Raw genomic sequence first — 342 nt, 5'->3', positions numbered from 1 at the left:
TAGGTACTAAGCATGATGAATACACCAACTAAAAAGACATTCCTAGCCTTGTTTGTGGTCTGTGTTATTGTTAAGCCCAGTGCCTGCTATTTGGTTATTTTTTGCCTATTTTTTTAAAGGTTTTTCAGTCAATTACAACTTGCAAGCTCTGCCATCCTTCTTTAAGAGGATCTGAAGGCTCGTTAGATGACATCAGTGCACTGTTGCTCTTTGGGGACAAGCAGCAGATGAAAGTGAGAAGTGAAACCTGCATCCAATTCTGGCTGTTTGTCCAATGTTGCTATGAAGCGCTATTGCCACATGGTGAGCACGCTGGAGGGGGGGCGGGGGACCCACCTTTGT

The 342-nt window shown here is 44.4% G+C and overlaps 1 protein-coding gene across 1 annotated transcript in view; it reads right to left on the bottom strand.

Annotated features, from left to right (window-relative positions):
• vps13b (vacuolar protein sorting 13 homolog B) overlaps positions 1-342 on the bottom strand; it is a 360,621-nt gene that overhangs the window by 12,880 nt on the left and 347,399 nt on the right. The gene's annotated exons all lie outside the window — the stretch shown is intronic.

Source organism: Monopterus albus, unplaced genomic scaffold, assembly GCF_001952655.1.
Source record: "Monopterus albus unplaced genomic scaffold, M_albus_1.0 scaffold81.1, whole genome shotgun sequence".
Lineage (NCBI taxonomy): Eukaryota > Metazoa > Chordata > Actinopteri > Synbranchiformes > Synbranchidae > Monopterus > Monopterus albus.
This window is presented reverse-complemented; position numbering and strand designations above follow the sequence as displayed.